This window comes from Dasypus novemcinctus, chromosome 12 (assembly GCF_030445035.2).
Source record: "Dasypus novemcinctus isolate mDasNov1 chromosome 12, mDasNov1.1.hap2, whole genome shotgun sequence".
Classification (NCBI taxonomy): Eukaryota; Metazoa; Chordata; class Mammalia; order Cingulata; family Dasypodidae; genus Dasypus; species Dasypus novemcinctus.
Genome location: NC_080684.1, coordinates 80,431,628 through 80,452,796, shown reverse-complemented (window position 1 = coordinate 80,452,796; position 21,169 = coordinate 80,431,628). Strand labels below are relative to the sequence as shown.

The window sequence follows — 21,169 nt, the reverse complement described above, 5'->3', positions numbered from 1 at the left end:
GTTTCGCGAGTGTCTGTCGCCCTGCGGGTCGCATTTCCGGGGGTGGGAGGGGTGTGGGTGTCTGACGGGCGTGTTCCCTGCGGGCGCCTCCGGCCGCCGCCGCCGCCTCCGGTGCTTGCCGCCGTTTTGGTCTCCAGGGGAAGGCCGGTCTCCCTGCGAGGAGGTGAGGGGGAAGAGGCAGCAAGTCCCCAGAGACGTCCACAAAGGTCCCCTCGGCGGGGGTGGCGACGGAGGTGGGGCTGCGCCACCCCCGCCGCGCCCCGGAGGGGAAGGAAGGGGCGCCGGTCTGCGGGAGGTGGGCGAGGAGGCGGCGGCCGCGGCGCTACCGGCTCCTTGGAGACGCCGCGGCTCTGCGCGGGCGGGGAGCGCGGGGGAGGCGGAGGCGGAGGCGAGGAGGCGGCGGCGGAGGAGGAGCCCTCGCGTGGGGAGCGCGCGGAGACAAAGATCAGGGCAGCTTCCCGCGGGCGGGTCACGCCCCTGAGTGTTGGTCAAGAGCAGAGGTGGAGGGAATGTGGGAAACCGAAGACGCGATGAGGAGGGGAGAATTGGGGACTGCCAAGTATTGTCTCTGTCGCAGTTGCTTTTCTCAGCGTTTTTGTGTTGGATGCTTTTGCTCCCCAACTCAGCTGGATAGCTCCACATTCCCTCCCTCTGATCACTCCCACACTGCCACATTGACTCTCCGGTGGTTTACCCCTCGTTTTCCCCCTACTTTTCACCCACTCCTTTTCGGGGAAGCAGTATTTTGCTTTCAGCTTGAGGAACGTTTGCTAATGACAGGATGCCTGAGCTTGTTTTGACCCTGAACTGCCTTGAACTCCTCTTTCTTCCTCCCACCCTTTCCTTTCTGGGATCTATAGTGTCACGTGGCCATTAACAATTAGCTTTTCTTCTGCAAACATGGTAAAAGCATTTGACTGAAATCCCTGGCGCTCCTCCTTTATATCAATATGTCCACCGAAGACACGTCGTTGGTCCTGTTTTATCATCTCTTTACCTAGTCAGATTAATTTTCTAGGTACAAAAATGGGAAATTATGTATTTTTGGCTGCCAGATCTTCTTTTCATTTACCAGGAAATGCTTGACTTAAAGATAGACAGTTCTTCCTTCAAACTTGGCTTTTTCTAAGTCTTTGTTAAAAAATTTTTTTTTTCCAAAAAAAGGTGCTTGGATAAGAAAGTCTCAAAGTAACAAACCTGTGTTATTGTATTTTAGACTTAATTTGTTAACCATTGGGTAGAAGGAAATAAATGGGTTTTTAAGACCTTCGCTGTGCCTTGAGTAGATCAAAGCCTTTCTGGAAGCTAGAAATAAGGTTAAAACATATTTTAAGATTCCCAACAAAAGACTATGGTACTTTCTTTGGTTTTTTGTTCTTTTATGAGTCGAAGGAGTTGACTTATTTATTAAATGTTGGAGTACCACTTCGTTAATGAAGTCTAGTCTTTGTAATTCTAACATCTTCATACTTCCATAAACAGTAAGGTGGAACAAAAGGCACAAAATTTGGTTATATTAAAGAAATATTCTTTATATCCCCTTTTTTTGAAATTAGGAGAGAGAATTTTGGAAGATAAAGAGTACTTTCCTTTTATCTACTCAACCAACTCATGACTGCAGGGCTTCAAAGAAAATTGCCAAGTCTTAATCTACTTTGAAATTGCTATGCAAATATACTTTATCATTATTATTTGAGAAACTGAAATATGAATGGAAAGAAAAAAAAACATTAAAAAGCAGTTTGTTGTACGGACCTCAATGTTGATATGACTGTAACAACAGTCATATCTTGGTGCTTGTATCATTAACATTTGACACAAAAAATTATTTGTGACAGGGATTTCAATTTAGGGATCAGTCTTTGAATTATGGTACTCCCTACCACATCTTTTAGAGATCTTCCACCTACCACATCTTCCACCTACCACATCTTTTAGAGATCTTTGTGAAACTAACAGGTCATATTATTAGTAATAGATGTTTTATATAACAGTTGAAAGACTATCATATTAAAGTACATTGATTCTTCCCTCCCAAACCCCCTCACTCCTGTATTTGTTAGTGTCTAATTAGATCATCAAAATTTAAGTCTCACTAGCAGAAAATCTACCATATGTTAATAAACGTTTTTGGATGGTGACATTTATAGGTGTTTAAAAACTACATTTCTTCATTTTACAAATTTTCACATTCCTTTTACAATCAGAAAAAAAAAGTAAATATTAAATTAAAGTCTTGTTAATGTCTTAATTTGCCCATTATTTTTAAAAGCTTCTATAGAACGTATAATTTATTCTCATTCTTGGATTCAGGCCTAATAAAATAACTTTTGGTGTTATGTATTTAAAGAAGTACAGTCTGCTATATGTTACCAGAAAGAAAGAGAGAAACATAGTAGGAAAAAATGAAATCGGAAGAATGGATGAAATTAGAGGAATGGGTTCAGTGAATGGCAGCTTTGCACACCAGCATCTTGTTCTAATAAATTATTAGGTTTACAAAAAAAAATAGAAATGTTAAATTTTCTTTTGTCTGTAGCACAGGATTCTCTACATTAACTAAGCAGATTTTAATGTATATATTTGTTCATAAGTTTAGGTTTCAGTATTGGTTCAGTCCTAAAATTATGGTGGAAAGAAATGACATAAAATTGTTTTTATTCCTTTAAAGCTTTTGTTTTTTCCCTTTTCAGCAATATTTGTTTCTCTCTGCCTTCATTGGTGAAACAGTACTAACTGAGAAACAGTGCAGATATTTTATTAGGAACAATGGAAGCTATAATAGCAAATGAGGTAGATATTGAAGTAATGCTCCCTAATATTTAAAAAATTACCTGTGAACCTGAAGTTTTTGCTCTACTGTTTTCTTTGTTACTGTCTAATAGTGCTGAATATTTATGCGACATTACATTTTCAGTCTTTGTTTCTGGTCCCTGGCCTTTATATATAAGACTATTCCCTAGACTTTATATGTAATTATAGCACCATGTCCTGGCATTCTTTTTCATAGTTTTTATTCTTCCATGGTGGATAATTATTTAGTGAATATATTGCTGTACTGTAAAAAAGTATAAATGCTAAACCCAGCTATAAAACTATTCTATTGAGTATTTCATCTATTTTAAAAATTGTCTTTTGTATATGCAAAGGAAGAATAGTTTTAGGTGTTCTTGAATTTTGAATGGATAGTTTTTGCTTCAACTTTTTACTAGGAGATAGTTATTTAAAGTACACTATAATGTTATAGCAATTTGTATTTTAAATGCTGAAAATCAGCAATCGGCTTATGACATTTAGAAGCGTGCTTGATAAAGTGTTTGTGAGGTAAAAACTGCCTTCAGTAGAAAACCTGGTATAGTGGATTAACATTGAACCTACCATGTAAGCAATTTCTTCAGAGTGGTGGAAAGAGTACTTATTAGAGGGGGGTTTGTTTGTTTGTTTAATTGCTATGCTATATTTACAATATTACACCAGTAATGTCATTAGTGGGTTCTTTATTTTTTCTTAGCTGGTGGTTACTTTTTAATATCTGCACAATATTCATCTGGAAAGAGAAATTGCCAAGGGCCAGAAAAATGTATTGAATATACTGGAGTGTAGTTTACCTTTCCTATTTCCTAGCCTGTTTCGTTTCCTATTGGCAAACTTGGAAAATGCGTAGACATCTACTAGTAAATCTAATAGGTGGGGTGCCTATTGTAAATAAATAATGTTATGTTCTACAGTAACATGTACATAATATGTATACATATTGAATACTGTGTACAAGAAGCTAGAGGTACAGATCTTTGGCATTTTGGAATGAGGTGAAAATTTAATTGCACTCCAAATTCCTTTTTAAAATGTATTTTTAAATGTAAGCTATATGAAAGAAATTAACCTTAAATAATTACTCCTCTGCCAGGCACTATGCTAAATGTTATTTTTGTTTAATCCTCAAAATAAGCTTGTGATATAGGTATTGTGCCTTTTTTAAAAATGAGGAAACAGAGGCCTTACTAATTATCTCCAGGGTCCTATCACTGTGGTGAAGCTGAGATTCCAGCTTAGACATTTAAACCACTATGGTACACTGCCTCTATGATGATGGAATTTGTAAACAGTCAATGTTAACCTCTGCTGTATAAACAGTGGTAAATTGGAAAAGCTCATCAAACTTAGATTTAAATTCCATTAATGTTTTAGAGAATGGTTTTGCTACATAAAAAATAGAATTATTTAATGGCGTAAGATAGGACATATTTATTACTCAAAACTAAAAAGATACTTAAAATATTTGTGAATTTATTTTTACTCCTTGATTTATCAAAGTTTTGTGTGCATAAAATAGAAGTCAATATGGGTCCAGAAAGCAAAACAAAAAATTATACTTGATGTTGTGATGCAAGTACATTTACTTTCATTTTTACATACTTATTTATTTTGATTATACACGTGTTAGAATTAGTTTGCATTATTTGAGTATATGCTATCATAGCTCATGTAGCTGTGTCAATTGCTTTAGTATTGGCTGAAAGTTTTGCCTTAAGGTAAATATATATATATATTTCTTTATAAATTCTCCCTATAGAGATCTATAGCTAAATAAGTTAATATATATAAAATTAATTGAAAATTGCCTATTGGACATTGGTATTGGTATTGCTTGCTTTTAATTAAGTGTAAAATTTAATGTATTTTTATTTTATATGGCTGTATATCACTGTACAATGGTCAGATCAGGATTGTACTCTTTTGTAATAACTTTATATTGAAAACTGACCCTTATAGATATAAAAATCACAAATTATTATTGTTAATATATATCTTATCTTCCGTTTGGATTTAAAGAATAGAAAATATTATTGACTTTTTTACCTGAAGGTGGTCCATTAAAGTGAAAAACGATGCTTTATTTCTTTTGTTTCCATAAGGTTAATTAAAAAGTTTTTAATTGCACATTTTTGTTTCTTTTCATGCACTTGCTAGTGTAAATACTTGAAAGAATACCCTAAATTTTGTGTGCTTCTTTTGTAAACAATGGGAGAAAAGGGCCCAAGGATAGTTTTTCTTTGGCTGTATCCTACATTAGTCACTCACTTTGGTTTTCTCAAGTCGTATATTTAATCCTGTTCTTAAAATGATGGCTGATATTTGTTATTAGTATATGCAAATAATGTTCTATAATACAAACAAAGGTTGGTTAAAATTGATTCTATTATTTCTGTAAATGATCAGGTAATAAAGAAAGCTCTTATTCCCAATTTAGGGGCATTCTCCTTTAAGTTAGTTAATACGTATTTTTACTCTTATTTTTAAGGTAAACTTTTCATCGAGGTATAACAGTTTCAGCTTTTAATATTTTATATTACTGACTTGTATTGTTTTTTTTTCTTGTACAAAGGCAGCCTGTCATTGACTCTGAGGTAAATTTTGGATTCCTTCCTTAAGCAGAGTTTAATCCTTTGAGCACATCCTATTTAATGAATTATTTTAAAGAAGTGATCCTTTCTTTATGGCTTTTATTTTACTTAATAAGTTTTATCTTTTAATTAATTTAGGGATATAATCAGTAAGTACTTTTAAAACATTTGTTAAATCCTCAGCATTGTATTAATATTAGGCATTGTATGTTTATAAAAATATAATTTAATGTAGCCTCTGCCCTCAGCAGGTTTAGTTGTCCGGGTACTACATTGTAGCACGTGAAATAATAGCAACATTGCTTGTCTGGAATGTTCTGTCCACCATTCTCTTTTGTTTTCCATGTTTCCTGTGCAATCTCAACCCATTTAGGGCTTTGTTTTCATCACCTATATGCTGATTACCGTCACATCTTTCTTTCTAATCCAGACCTTTCTTTCTGAATTCAATTTTTGTTTACCAGAAGTTGCCTCTTATTGGCCCCTTACCTAAACTGAACTCTTATTATTCCCTACTACTGTTCCCAGTCACGGTGAATTAATGGAATCACGTCAGCCTTATCAGTCCAGAATTCTTCCCAAAACTTTGGCACCTTCTTCTATTTTTTTATTATGTGTGTGCCCCCCCCTTAAGTCACTTCTCACCACATCCTGTCTATTTTACTTGCTAAATATCTTTTAGACTTATCTTTTTCTGTTGTCACTTTATTATGTAAAGATTTTAGAATGTCTTATTTGTTTATTACCTCCAATATTGGCCCATTTTAATCTAACCCTTTCTCCCTTTCTCTCTCTCTCTTTCTCTGATTCATTTTCTCTCTTTCCTCCTGTCTCTCCCTGGCTCACTTACTCCTGTTCTTTCTTCCCTACCTCTTTCCTCTCTTCACCCACTGTTTGAGTGCCTGCCTACTCTTTACTGGGCATGTGCTAGATTAGGCAACCATGATGAGGAAACCTGATACTACAAGGCTGTGATGTTTACATGAAGAGAAATTTCGCATGTTTAAGGCCAAACATCACTTACTCTGACATCTTCAATCCATTCTTACAGAGTTGTGGTGTTATATGGTCCTAAAACATTAAAATATTTCATACCAGTTAAAACTTTAAGGTCATGATTTATTTACTTACAGTTTATCATTTCAGAAACAGTAGAGTCAGCATTGTATTTTGCAATAATTTTTGCCTGCAAGTTTGTGAACATGGATTTTTGTTTTCCTTCCCCATCTCTAAATGCTCATATTTAAATTTCCATCTTAACCCTTTTCATCCCAGGAAGCTATAAAATGGATGAAATATTTTTAATTTTAAGTACTATTTTTGGTTAAAAAAAACACCTTCAACCCTATGTTGTATTTTTTAATCCTTTTCTTGTTTTGTTTTTTAACTTAGCATTTATTGTATACCTTTGAATACTGAAAAATTTTATCCCCTTTTTTTTTTTTTTTAAATATATTTTTTATTTATTTCAACCTCCCCCTGGTTGTTTGCACTCATCGTCTGCTCCCTGGCCTGTTCGTTTGTGCTTGTCTTTTTTTTTTTTAGGAGGGCACTGGAAATCGAACCCAGTACCTCCCATGTGGGAGGGACATGCCCAACCACTTGGGCCACCTCAGATGAGTCACCTCCATTCCTCTACCTGCTGCATCTCTCATTGTGTTTTCCTCCTTGTGTCTTTTTCTTGTGTCATCTTGCTGCACCAGCTCACTGTCTTGCTGGTCTTCTTTAGGAGACACTGGGAACCAAATCCGGTACCTCCCATGTTGTAGGCGGGTGCCCAACTGCTTGAGCCACACCTGCTTTCCCCCCCCCCACTTTTTTTCTTATTTTTTTGGAGGTATCAGTTATTAAACCCAGGACCTTGTACATGCAAGGCAGGTGTTCAACCGTGGAGCTTCGCCTGCTCCCTACCCTTTCTTTTTTAGTGCTAAGGTTTTCTTCCCCCCTCCCTCTCTTCCTCTTTCAACAGTTCCATGGTCTTAAAAAAAATTTTTTTTTTCCTTTAGCGTATATACTACAACCCAAAATTTCCCCTTTTGATTGCCTTCAAATATACAATTAAGTGGTGTTAACATTCATATGCTGTTACCAGCATCCATTACCCAAACTTTCCAACACCCCAAAAAGAAACCCTTTACCTAGTAAGCAATAACTCCTCATTCCCTACCCATACCATGGGCCTTGGTAACCTGTATTGTACGTTCTGACTCCTTATGAATTTGCATATTCTAATTATTTCATATCAGTGAGATCATATGATATTTGTCCTTTTTTTCCTGGCTTATTTCAGTCAATATTACATCTTCAAAAGTTCATCCATGTTGTAGCGTGCTTCAGAACTTCATTCCTTTTTACAGCCTAATATTATTCCATTGTATGTAAATATCGCATTTTGTTTATCCATTCATCTGTTGATGGACCTATCGGTTACTTCCATCTTTTGATAATTGTGAATAATGCCTCAGTGAACACCAGTTTGCAAATATTTGTTCAGGCCTCTGCTCTTTAATTCTGTTGGGTATATACTAAGAAATGGGATTTCCAGGTTATATGGCAATTCAATACTTTTCCTTAGCTGCTACATCATTTTACATTCTCATCAACAATAAATGAGTACTTCTGTTTCTCCACATCTTCTTCAACACTTGCTATTTTCTTTTTTTTTCCCCCAAGAGTATCCATTCTAGTGGGTATAAATTATCATCTCATGGTTTTGATTTGCATTTCCCTAATGGCTAATGATGGTGAGTATCTTTTCATGTGCTTATTGACCATTTTATATTGTTTTTGGAGAAATGTCTACTCAAGTCTTTTGGCCACTTATTTTGTTAGGTTTGTCTTTTTGTTGTTGAGTTGTAAGATTTCTTTATATATTCTCGATATTAAACCATTATCGGGTATGTGGTTTTCAAATATTTCCTTCCATTCTGTAGGTAAGTCTTTTTATTTTCATGATGAAGTCCTTTGCATAAAAATTTTTAATTTTGATAACGACCCATAATTAATTTTTTCTTTTGTTGTAAAGTCTAAGAAACCGTTGCTTAATAATGTCTTGAAGATGCTTCCCTGTTTTTTCCTCTTAGGGGTTTTATATTTTTAGTTCTTACATTTAAGTTTGGTCCATTTTGAGTTAATTTTTGTTGATGGTGTGAAGTAGGGGTCCACCTTCATTCTTTTGCTGGGTGTTAAAAAAGGGAAGGGTGAGTCTTCAACTTTGTTCTTTTTCAAGTTTTTTTTTTAATTTTAAATTTTTAGTTTATTGCTTATAACAAAACAAAAGAGTACCCTACCTTTATAGAGTCTTGGTAATATCTAGATGGGTTGGGGAGTGAGGAGAGGGAAGGAGGAGTAAAGTGGTACGCAAAGTTGAGATATTATGAGGGTTTGGAGTCTGTTTTAAGGCAGTATTTCTGTAGGGAGGTCTTGATTGGAATTAGATATGGATCATAATATAATACTTTAGGGTTGATGGAGGCAATAAATCTCATCTCAAGGGGTTTGAGTTGAGATTTTCAGTGAGTAAACAATCATTTGCTACCATTTATTTAAAAAGCTTGAATAGTATAATGTTCATTTATATGGAATTTTTGGTAAGTTCCCGAAGTGAACAATGAGGTTATTTTCAACTTTTATCTATCTGGGCAAGAGTTTCCTGGAATAGTAAAGTCTTGTGGAGCAAGACAGCTGAACAGTCATATTAATATAGAGTATAAACTATGGGTGTAGATGGTTTCAGTTCTCATTGCCCATTCAGAGCCACAGTAAACTTGAAAATGTTTTTATGAAAACTCTAATTCTTAGGTTCATCTCTGGAGATTTACATTCTCTTGGGCTTTGATTTTGAACTTCCTTCCTTGAAGAACAAGGCCTAACTTCAAGGTGTCTTTGAGAAGCCCATGTAGGCAGTTAGATTTATGAGACTGTAGCCCAGAAAAGAGTTCAGGATCAGAGATAGAAATTTGAGAGTTACTGAATAGATGCTGTTGAAGCCATGGACAAGGACTCATAACAGTAAGAAGGAAAATGCTTGGACCTTAAATGTTCTAGTAGTTAATGGCCTTCCTGAGGTAGAAGGGGATAGGGAGAAGGATAAACCTGCAAAGGAGTGGCCAGAGAGATTGGATGAAAACCAGGATATTGTTATGTCAGGGAAGCAAAGGAGAATGTTTTTACAATGGTGAGAACTGTTGAAACTCAGCGTAATAGGGAAGGAGAGGTGAAGATATTGGTATAGGGACATTGAGGAAATTTTCACCTGAAGGCTTCTGTTCTTTCCTTGAAGTGGGGGAAAGGAGGGGAAAGAGAGGCTGTAGTGGTGGTATGTCAGGGAAGCAGTCATGTAATTGTAGATAGTGGAGAGTGTTTGAAATACGATTTTGGGGAGAGTGGGAGGCCAAACTCAACAGAGAACTATATTAGGATTGTTAACCTGTCGTGAGGCCTATGTAGGTTTACTTATCAAAACTGCTTTGTGGCGTATCTTTGTTCCATAGTACTGATAAGAACTTGGGTGCAGATATGGAGAAAACCTTAGGTAGATCAGGGTTGAGATGCATAATCATGTATTTATTTATACATAGAAATAGACCCAAGTATATATACCGTCTTGCTCTCTGCCTTGGAGCTCCTGCAGCTCTAGGTTGCTTTGCTGTGCTCCTTCGTTTCTTTCTCATGAGTGTCCTCTCATGTCCTTCTCACCTGTCCATTAGCTTCTTTTGTGTTTAGCCCCTCTGAACTAACTTATTTTGACTTTTATGGACAAATAAAATAGTCCCCTCCTCTCCTTTCTTTTCCCTGGGTCTTGACCCTTGGTAATCTTCCTGGGAAGGACCAATTTTAAAGGGGAGTTGTAAGAGTTTGCCAAGAGGACAGGGGCTAGAGTGGAGAGGGTTAGGAGCTAGGTTGTTCCTGGTAGAGGCATGTGTAAAGCAAAGAGACCTGAGCAAAACATTTTAAGTGAATAGAAATTACAAATAATTTAGTCAAGGAAATGATGCACGCACTAGGAGTGATCTCTGGAGCTGTGGCTGAAGAGTAGCGGGGTGAGAACATGAAGCTGTAGAAGCCCAGGTAGAGAAAGAGCTGTCAACCCCAGTGATGAATTTTCACTTAACAGTTTTTCTGTGTGTACAAAATATAAGCTGTGCACAGAACTATTCAATCTGTCATGACATTCTTCACACAAGCATTGTCTATTGGGAATTTGTTTGCAGGGTAATTATTTGAAATTGAAAATATTTTCTTAGAAATAATTTAGCAGTTTGGCTGCCATGTTTCCTCATAAAGTTATTTAACCTCTTATTTTGGCTGGTTGGGAAAAGGGGTCAGTGGGTATAGCCTATAATTTTAAAATATACTATAAATGAAAAAATATATATATATTATAGTACCTACACCGTAATTTGGAAGTGCACACCAGGTAAACTGATATCTTTTGAGTTGAATATCTACTCTGTGCTTGGCACTGTACAGACATTGTAATTTGGATCTCATATCCTTTTGAGGTAGTCATTAGTTATTCCTTTTTTCCAAAGAAGAAACAGGTTGCTGTTGCACTCTCAGCCTTCTTATTGGAGGAATCAGGATTTGAAGCTAGGTTAGGTTTACTAAATTCTTAGTCTCAGTTTCTGTTACACAAAGTGGATTTTCCTGTATACTGTAAGCTCCTCATCACTACAGCCAAAATTGCATATAATTAACATTTCCCCACAGGTGTTAATTAAATGTAGGAGTTTGCTACCTCAGCTTTTGAGGATCATGACTGAACAAGTAGTGCACAATAATGAAGCAAAGAGAAGATAATCTAGGCGCAGAGAGTCAATCTTTGATTAACTAGAATCTGTTTAATTCCAGTTAATGGAGAATTCAGGTAGCCAGCACAATATAGTGTTTGTCAGAATCTTGTTAATTCAGGGATTACTGTTTTCACATGTTTCTTTATCCTCTTAGGAGACCTTTCTTTGAATATTTAAAGAAATAATAGTCTCGTTTGTAATGTGTATGCATATTTTACCTTTTTCTCCATTTCGTGTTAATTTAAGTTAGTACTTTAATTTTTCTAATATATGCTGAAGTTTCCTGAATAAGTAGATTTACTAGAACAGAAAAGGCTAGAAATAAAATTTAAACCTTTGGAATGAAGAGTTGGCTATGTAGTTTAGTCAGGTACAAATTTTCTTTTTAATCTTTGGTTGAAATTCTTTATTCTGATTCAACTATAGCTCTTGTAAAGTATGCTTATTAATTGACTCTTTGTTATGCTTCTCTATTTTAGGATTGGTATGTGAGCAGTTTCTAATTTTCTATTTGGCAAGTAATATGATGGAAGATTAGGGCTTTTTTTTTCCTCCAAAACTGAAAAGCTTTTCTAAAGGTGATGATAGTTTTAAAGTTTTTAGATCAACTATAACAGTATATGATTCAGCCATGGGAAGACATTTCCAATATTCCAAACTGTCAGACCATGTAAAAGAATGATCTTTTTCTTAAACAGTTCCTCCCTTCCCAAAGAAAACCTTTACTAGGAGGTTGAAGAGTCTTGGCATTTTTAATATGTTGCCAGTTCTTCCATGGTAGGAAATTTGGCCACTAGCCAGTAGAATTTGTCTTATAAAGTCTTGAATTAAATATTAGTTTTTAAAATGTAATAAACAGTTATTTCACAAATTACAGAATAACGAAATAGCACAGTTCAGATGTCTTTGGAGAGAAAAGCTAGAAAATTACCTGCACATTCTCTTTTTTAAACATGATGAGCAAATTCCTATTTACCTTGTACCAAGTATGCTAAGAACATTCTCATTGAAACCACATGAATATTTAGAAAGTAGGAGATTCTATGAGTCTTGTACTTTAAAAATATATAAAAGACAAGTGTAATATGGTATTTTGTAATTTGAGAATGTGTCATGTGATATAGGATTGAAATATATTTGAAAGGAATTAAAGTTGCTTAGTAATCATAAGAGTGTACCCTTTAAAATATACTCTAAATGTATATTTTTACATAGTTGTTTCTATTAAAAAGAGGTCTCTAAATTTTTATTTCTTACTGTTGTAGTTAGGAGGTGGTTTAAAGAGTGAATAAGAGTTTAGCTGGGCCTCTGTATATCTTAAGATATACATAAAGATAGTATATCTTTATGTCAATGGGGTTGTCGTGTTACCAGGTGGACAGGTTTGATCTCAGCTTTGTAGTTTGACACTTAATATCATTTGATGTGATGTGGTACTGTAGAATCTTTTAGCTGATTAGAGGGCAAAGTGGTGTTTTAATTTAGATACAATGAAAGATGATCTTGCTTGATTTAACAGTTGTTTTTTGGATGTGAGTGATGTGATGGGGATAGGGTGGGACACAAATATTTTTAAAAAATTTTTGTTCTTGAGGAATTTATAATGTGAAACCCAGGAATTTGTTCATTTACCTGACCCACTTTATTCTGGTTAGTAAATCAGTTTAGAAGACAAGATTTTAGATTTGAGGATTAGTTGAGAATAGTTTTAGAGCAGCAGTTTCCAATCTTTTTGGTCTCAGGATCTCTTTATACTTTTAAAAATTATTGAGGACTCTAAAGAGCTTTTGTTTATATGGGCTGTATCTATATTTACTGTATTGTAAATTTCAAAGTAACTTAAATTATTAACTTAAAAATAACATAAACATTACATGTTAACCTAAATAACATATTTTTGGAATGAAAAATTACTACTTTAAAAAAATAAATGATAGTAGCATTGTTTTGCATATTCAGAAATTTCTTTAATGGTCCAGCTTAATAGAAGATGTTAGAGATGTTAGAGTCTCACATCTACCTTGCATTTGAATCTGGTGAAGAACTGGAGAGTAGTTTTTAGCCAGATTTTAACTCCTCAAGTGTCTAAGTTTCTTTGTAGGTAAATTGGGGATAATTTTAGTAACCTTACAGGTTATTGTGATGGTTAGTAAATTAATTAATATAAATTGCTAGAATAGATTGTCATATGATACTCTTATATTAACTACTTTTCCTACATAAAGTACATATTAAAAGAAAATCACACTTCCTTGAGAATATTAACTTCTAGCAGTCTCACAGTGATCTTGTTATATTTAAAAATGAATACTGAAAAATATATAATGTGAAAAAGTTAATTTTGTGTTTTTTGTTATTGCTATTTAAAGCACATTACGTTACTTTGACTTACACAATAGTAGAAAATCAATAAAGACCAGATCTTTTAATAGCTAGGATATATATGACCTAAAATCATATTAATGATTTTTAAAGTATTTTTTCCCATGAATTTATATGATGTTTCTAGCAAGCAAGTTAACATAATTTAAATCTAGGGACACATTAGAATCTTCTGACCTCAGGATAACCTCTCATTTCCTACCTTTGAAAGAGGGACTAGTTCCAATCACTTCCTACTTCTGACTACAAAAGTGTGTGGGGACATATAGCCACATCTAAATATTATGACCCCTTGACTTTCTTTATCCTTTTATACAGATTGATTCAGATAAAGCTCTTTGGTTTTCCTTTGGAGTAAAAAGAACTATAATCTTCTTAACATATTGTGCCATGTTGAATAGAGAAATAATTCCCACCACCCCTGCATACTCATTTTTTCCTTTTGAAATCTTCCTAGAACATTCCTATACATGCAGCATAGATGAGATAGACCTGAGATTGTTTGTAAACTAACACTTTTCCTAAAAAAAAATCAATGTGACAGCTCTTATCTGTGTTAGATAGTACATCAGTGTTTCTTAATAAAATATACTGTTTTGATAAATCTAGACCTCCCACTATTCTTTGAATATCTCTACCAGTTACTAAAAAGGTTTTTGTTGAGCTTTATTTTCAGAAGATTTCATCTTTTTCTGCTGTGACTCATATGATTGGCTTGATGAGTTCAAATATGAGAAACTGTAAGGTACTATATATATATATATATGAGAGACTGAGAGTTGTGAGCAATTTTCAAATCTAAGCTGTAAATCCACTTCTCCCATTTGAGAAGGCATCTTAGTGAGAGTAATTTATTAAATGAATAACCCCAAATCAGCTTGAATTCATTAAATATAATTCACATATTTCTTACTTTAACTGTTAGCAACAAATTCAAATGCTCCCAGTGTGAGCAAAAAGTATTGGTTGAATGAATTAACTGCAGAGTTGAGAACTACTGTTTTACTATATAAGTCTTCTTGGTACCAAAGTCTATACCACCATGCTAGAAGTTTCTGTGCTTTATACTTTGGAAGATATTTTGAGTTAGAGCGAAATGAGAAAGAAGAGCAGAACTTGTTACAAATGTCATGAAATGAGGAAAGAAATGAAATGAGGCAAAAAAAAAAAAATACTGCTTGGGTGTTTTGTTAGTAATGAACCTTTGTTGATTTATGTAGTTAATACCCTTCTAATTAGGAAAAAGAAAAGGACTCAGATCTAAGCAAGGTCACATATTCTTGAGTTGTGTTCCTTCCTGATAATTGATGTCCTTCTGAGTCTTACATAATCTTGGCAAAATCTTCGCAAGACTACTAGTATGTATTTACCATTTTGGATTGTCCCAAGTTACAGGGAAGAGAAATATCCAACTCCAGCCCCTCTGGTATTCATGCCTCATGTAAGGGGTTAAAAAGAGAGAGAGAAACACTTGTGAAGTTACAGACTAGAGGCCCAAGTTCACTAAAAGACCAAGACCTAAACAGGATTGTAGAACTCTTTCTCTTCCTCTACATCTTACAGCCACATCAATAGGGCTACAGTATAGGGAATTGCAAAAGAAAATAACTGTAACACTCAGACTATATATAAGAAGGAATCTCTAAGGAAACCCAAAGACAAAAGGGAAAAGAAAAACAAGGACACCAGAATAATTTTGCTGCTGTCACCTTCAGCTATAGCAAATAGTAAATTCAGCCTAACTTTAGCTAGATAAACATAAAACCCCACACTAAAGGCCTGCTTACTTTAATTCTTTTTACCAGATACATGTCTGCTTTCAACAGAAAATTGCAAGGCGTGCTAAAAGACAAAAAAACTGTAGTCTGAAGAGTTTGGGTAAGCATCAGAATCAGACTCATGTTACAGAGATTAACTATGAAGACTGTGCTAATGGCTCAAATGGTAAAAGCAGACAGCAAAAACAGGTGGGTCCATGTCAGTTGGCCCTACTTTGGAGTTTGTGGTCCTGAGTGTGATGGAGTTGAACTCAGGTGTGATCTTTGTTCACAAGCCTCTTCTGTCACTTTTACCAGACCTGTGGTTGGTGCTCGGGTTTAATGTATACTCAGGGGACTGAATCTCTGGGTTGTCCATGTGATAGCCAGGCCCTAAGCCTCAACAGACTTGCAACTCCTACCCTCTGGTTTATTGGACTTACTTCAGCCAGCTAACAGGGAGGCGAAGGTCAACCACCACACCAGAGATCCAAGAGTGCCTACAACTGCAAACAGGAGAATTGCATCCATCATCCAAGTGGAATCAAAGCACCTTCTCGATACAGAGGTGGAGCGGACATAACCATCCCAAGGTTCACAGAATGGAGGAATAGAGTATAGATTAGAATGGACTTACCGATACTCTGTTCTGGAACTAATGTGATTAGTAATGGAAGTAAATGTAGCACTGAGATGGAGAAAGTGGACATAGTAGCTGCTGAGGGTGGGAATGGGAAGAAGAGATGTGATGTGAGGGCATTTTCAGGATTTGGGGTTGTCCTGGGTGGTACTGCAGGCAGTTACTGGACATTGTATGGCCCACTGGGTGGACTGGGGGAGAGTGTAAACTGTAATGTGGACCGTTGACCATGTGGTGCAGCAGTGGTCAGAGATGTATTCACCAAGTGCAATGAATGTGCCATGATGATGGAGGAGGTTGTGGCTATGGGAGGAGGGGGTTGAGGGGGATGTGGGGTATATGGGGACCTCATTTTTTTTTTAATGTAACATTAAAAATAAATTTGAAAAAACAGGTGGGTAATGTAATGGAAACTCTTAAGAAACAATCAAAAGGAAATGCTAGAAATAAAAAACACTAACAGAAATGAAGAATGCCTTTGGGCTCATTAGTAGACTGGACACAGCTGAGGAAAGAATCAGTGTGCTTGAAGATATATCACTAGAAACTTCCCAAACTGAAAACCAAAAAGAGAAAATTGACTGGGGAAAAAAAAGCATAGTATCCAAGAATTGTGGGACTATTGCAAAAGTTGTAAACCAAGTGTAACGGGAATATGAAAAGGAATTGGAGAGAAAGGAACAGATGAAATATTTCAAATAATAATGGTTGAAAATTTTCCAAAGTTGATGGTAGACACCAAACCACAAATCCAGGAAACCCAGAGAATGCCAAGCAGGGTAAATACCAAAAATACCTAAACCTAGGTATATCATATTCAAAATGAAGAAAATCAAAGACAAAATTTTCAAAGAAGCCAGAGGGGAAAAAACACCTTAAATGGAAACCAAGAATAAATAATATATTGGACTTCTCTTCAGAAACAATGCAAGCAAGAGGAGAGTAAAGTGAAATACTTCAAGTGCTGAAAGAACAAAAACCAATTTAGAATTCTGTAACCAGTGAAATTATCCTTCAAAAGTGAAAAAGGAATAAAGACTTTGTGAGACAATATTTGAGGGCATTTGTCACCAGTAGACCTGCCTTGTAAGAAATGTTTTAAAAAAAAAGGTTATATTCAGAAAGAAAGAAAATTATATTCAGAAAGAAAGAAAATTATAAGGGGCAAAACTTGAGTCTACATAAAGAAAGGAAGAGATTCCGAGAGTGAATAAAGGTAAAATAAATTCTTTTATTTATTGTTTGCTGCTTTAACAGGTGATAGTTTGTCCACAATAATGATAGCAACAATATATTAGATGAATGTAGCTTATGGTTAAGTAAAATGGATGACAGCAGTGTTACAAGAATGGGAGGGAAGAACTGGGAATATGTAAGATAACCGCACTATCTGTGAAGTGGTATACTGTAGACTTAGAGTAGTTGTAAATATATATTGCAAATTCAAGGGTAACCACTAAAATAATTTTTAAAAATATGTGTAGTTGATATGTTAATAAGGGAGATAAAATGGAATTATATAAAATGCTCAATTACAACAAAAGAAAGCAGAAAAAGAGTAGAAGACCAAAAAGTAGGGCATTGAATAGAAAACAGTTGCAAATGTGGTAGATATTAATCCACTCTTATTAGTCTTCTCTTTAAATGTCTAAATACACCAATTAAAAGACAATACACCAGCACTGAGCAATCTGAAAAGGAAATCAAGAAAACAATTCCATTTACAGTAGCAACTAAAAGAATAAAATATCTAGGAATAAATTAAATCAAGGATGTAAATGCCTTGTATGGAGAAAACCACAGCTCATTCCTGAAAAAAATTAAAGACCTATATAAATGGAAAGATATTTTGAGCTCATGGATTGGAAAAGTTAGTATTTTTAAGATGTCAACCCAGGTGATTTACAGATTTACTGCAACCCCAGCTGTATTAGTGTCTGCTAAAGGGTTGCTGATACAAGTGACCAGAAATCTGTTGGCTTTTATAAAGGGTATTTATTTGGAGTAAAAGCTTACAGTTACAAGGCTCTTAAAAAGTCCAACTCAAGGTTGCTTTCTCACCATAGTCATTTGCCATGTATTGAAGCAAGATGGTCGCTGATCTCTGGCTGGTCTCTGCCTTCCCCTCTTGTCTTCCTCGTCCTCTTGAGGCTTGGTGGGCCTAGCCTCTTGAGGCCTTGTACTTCAGTGATCCTGTAGTCCTCTCTCTCTTGACATAGGGTTTGTTACTTTCCGAGCTTCCTATATCAGTCTTGGTTGGATTGCTTTAGTCCCAGTCTCAGCTGTAAGCTATCAGGCAAAATGTCTCATTACTCCCTAGGGCTTCAGTTCTTTGAGCTGTCTTCTTTCTGTCACATAGCAAGATAAAAAATGACAGAGCTCTTCCTTCCTGTGTGAATGTCAGTACATAAATATCTATCCATGTCCCTACTTTCAGTTCTTTTGGGGATATACCTAGAAGTAGGATTGCCAGGTCATATGGTGGTTCTTTGTTTACTGTTTTGAGGACTACCAAACTGTTTGCCACAGCACCTATGTCCATTTTACACTCTTACCAACAATGTAGTAAGGTTCCTATTTCCCTGCATCCTCACCAGCACTTGATATTTTCTGTATTTTAAATAATAGCCATTCTAGCAGGTGTGTGATGATACCTCATTGTTGTTTTGATTTGCATTTCCCTTAAGGGGAGGGATGTTGAGCATCTTTTCATGTTCTTATTGGCCATTTGCATATCTTCTTTTGAGAAATGTCTATTCAAGTCCTTTGTCCATTTTTTTTTAATTGGGTTGACTTTTTCTTGTTGAGTTGCAGTACTTCTTTATATATTCTAAATATTAGGCCCTTATCAGATATATGACTTCCAAATATTTCGTCCCATTCTTCTGGTTGTCTTTTCCTTGATAATGCCCTTTGATAAAAGTTAATTTTGATGAAGTCTAGTTTATCTTATTTTTTGTGTGTTCATACTTTCACTGTAAAGTCTTTAGGAATCTATTGCCTAATACAAGGTCCTAAAGATATTTCCTGTGTTTTCTTCTAAGAGTTTTATAGTTTTAGCTCTTATATTTAGGATATTAATCCATTCGGATTAATTTTTTTGTGTGTATTGAGTGAGGGAGGGGTCCACTTTCATTCATTTGCATATGAATATTCAGTCATCCCAGCAAAATTTGTTGAAAAGGCTTTCCTTTACCCATTGAGAAGACTTGTCAAATTCAATTGGCCATTAATGTGGAGGTTTATTTTGGTGCTCTCAATTTGATCCATTGATCTAGAGATCTGTCCTTGTGCCAGAACTGCACTGTTTTAATTACTTTTGCATTGTAATATAAGTTTTGAAATTATGATGTGTGAGTCCTGCAACTTTGTTCTTCTTTTTCAAGATAGTTCTATTTGGCGTCTCTTACATGATAATGAGCTTTTCCATTTTTACAAAGAAGGTTGTTAGAATTTGTCAGGGGTAAAGAAGAGCATTATGATATTAGGGTTTGTTATTCAGGAAGACATAATCTTGATTGTATATAAACCTAACAACAAAGCCTCAAAGTATGTGAGTCAAAGCTGATAGAACTCCAAGGAGAAATAGATTAATCCACTTTTATATTTGGAGACTTCAGCACTTCTCTTTTAAGTTATTGATGGATATAGTAGAAAACCAGTAAGGATATAGTTGAACTGAATAGCACCATCAGTCAGCTAGCTAATTTATAGATTACTTCCATCCAACAAAAGAAAATACACATTCTTACCAAGCTCATATGGAACATTTACGTAAACTACATCCTAAACCATAAAACACACCTTACTAAGTTTAAAAGCACAGAACTCAGATTCTCTCAGAACACAATGGAATTAAAGAGAAATCAATAACAGAAAGATAGCTAGGAAATACCAAAATGTTTAGAGATTAAACAACACACTGTATAGATCAAAGAAGTCTCAAGAGAAATTAAAAAATATTTCGGACTTAAATTCAAGTTGTCAAATTTTGTGGAATACAGCCAAAGTAGTCTTGAGAGAGAAATTTGTAACATTGAATGCATAGATTAGAAAAGGATAAAATATAAAATCAATAATCTAAGATTCCACCTTAGGAAATGCAAAAAAGAAGAGTAAATTAAATGCATTTAAGCAAAAGAAAAGAAATAGTAAAAATTAGAGCCGAAATCAATGAAATTGAATAGAGGAAATTAATAGAGAAAATCAGTGAAACCAAAGGGTGATTCTTTGAAAACATCTACAAAATTGACAGACTGTTAGCCAACCTAACCAAGAAAAAAAGGGGAAATACAAATTACTAGTATCAGAAATGAGAGGCCACCATACCTTAATCTCATTATTATTAAAAGAATAGTAATTGAATATTACTAAAAACTCTATGCCCACAAATTTTATTACTTAGCTAAAATGGATCAATTCCTTGAACGACACAATTTGTCAATACTCAAAAAAGGAGAGATAATTTGCATAGTTTTATGTCTACTGAAAAAATAGAATCTTCCAACACGGAAAGTACCAGGACCATATAAGTTCAATAGTGCATTATACCAAACATTTAAAGAAATGATGCCAATTCTCTACAGTCTCTCCAGGGAAATAGAAACAGAGGGAACACTATGAGGTCAGCATTACCCTAATACCAAAACCAGGCGAAGATATTCCTAAGAAGGAGCTCTGCAGGCCAATGTCTCTTGTGAACAAAGATACAAAAATCCTCAACAAAATTTTGCAAATTAAGTTTAATAGCTTATAAAAAGAATTGCTAAATCTAGAGAGAGAGCTTTTTAAATAAGTATTAAAAATCCACACAAGAATGCTTTAGGTCATAATTTAATTTACAGCATTTTTTCCTTAATGGTTTGTACAATAATGTTTTCTATAATTGATGGCATCTTAGATTCGATGAAATGTTAGAAATAATGTATTAGTATGTCACCTATTAAAAAGAAACTCAGAACATTTCAGGTAATAAACATATTAAAATGAATCACCAGGAAAAGATTTGATCTTAACTAAGGAAAATGCTACTTATGTTTGAAAGTAATGAAATAGCAGTCAGCTAAAATCTTAGCAATTCAGACCTTTCACTAATCCACATTAATCTTTTCTTCTCATGGTTTTTGAATAGGTGAGAGTTAAAGTTTTCGTACTGACAACAAATTTGATCCTTAAGATGTTTTCCAACTT

General features: G+C 35.0%; 1 protein-coding gene across 4 annotated transcripts in view; it reads left to right on the top strand.

Moving 5' to 3' along the window:
* CDK17 (cyclin dependent kinase 17) overlaps window positions 1-21,169 on the top strand; it is a 97,687-nt gene that overhangs the window by 766 nt on the left and 75,752 nt on the right. The window contains exon 1 of one of the 4 annotated variants that reach the window (XM_012527422.3): window positions 41-163. The exons of 2 other annotated variants lie outside the window; for them this stretch is intronic. The gene's annotated coding sequence lies outside the window, so the exon portion shown is untranslated. Of the gene's footprint in view, window positions 1-40; window positions 164-21,169 lie in introns of those variants that run through there. One more of the 4 variants, XM_058308570.2, reaches the window with a different exon arrangement.